We start from the raw sequence: 496 nt of genomic DNA, 5'->3' as shown, positions 1-496 counted from the left end.
AGTTATTTGAGATTTGACTTACTAGTCATATGGTGCGTAGCGTAGCTGTAATTTTACAGCAGTTACCGTGTTTAATGTGTGAAAGCAGCATTTGTCTTAGCAAACTTAAAATAAATGTACTTGCATATGCAAATATAAGTTAAATGTTTATAAGAGATAATCACAATAATGTCTCTTTTGTAGCACCAAGAATGCAAGAATGGAGTCATGAACATAATTCAAGTGTGGATCAACACCAACATGGTATGTTACTTTTTATCTTTGATGCAAAATTTGATCATGATAGAGCACTAGTGGCTTAAAGTCCATTTTGAAAGCCTCAACATTTATAAAGTGCTATTGTGAGGCCTGATGAATAAATTATTTTTTTTTGCATACAAATTTAAACTTTTTTGCCTAGAATCAGCCTGGACAGCCAGTGACAATGGAAGCTGGACAGATACCCAAAGACAAAATTGTAAGTAATGTTAAATTGGGTACTCCATCCAAAAAAAAA

The 496-nt window shown here is 32.9% G+C and overlaps 1 long non-coding RNA gene across 1 annotated transcript in view; it reads left to right on the top strand.

The window, feature by feature from the left end:
- Nucleotides 1-170: 170 nt before the first annotated feature.
- The window catches only part of LOC107598813 (uncharacterized), a 1,642-nt gene continuing 1,316 nt past the window's right edge, over nucleotides 171-496 (top strand). Inside the window, exons 1-2 of the long non-coding RNA XR_001610601.1 lie at nucleotides 171-243; nucleotides 401-457. This is a non-coding gene — a long non-coding RNA (uncharacterized lncRNA). The remainder of the gene's footprint in view (nucleotides 244-400; nucleotides 458-496) is intronic.

The sequence above is a fragment of the Sinocyclocheilus grahami genome, unplaced genomic scaffold, assembly GCF_001515645.1.
Source record: "Sinocyclocheilus grahami isolate Dianchi unplaced genomic scaffold, SAMN03320097.WGS_v1.1 scaffold256.1, whole genome shotgun sequence".
NCBI classification, from domain to species: domain Eukaryota; kingdom Metazoa; phylum Chordata; class Actinopteri; order Cypriniformes; family Cyprinidae; genus Sinocyclocheilus; species Sinocyclocheilus grahami.
The sequence above is the reverse complement of the archived record's forward strand: the minus strand, read 5'-3'. Positions and strand labels throughout refer to the sequence as shown.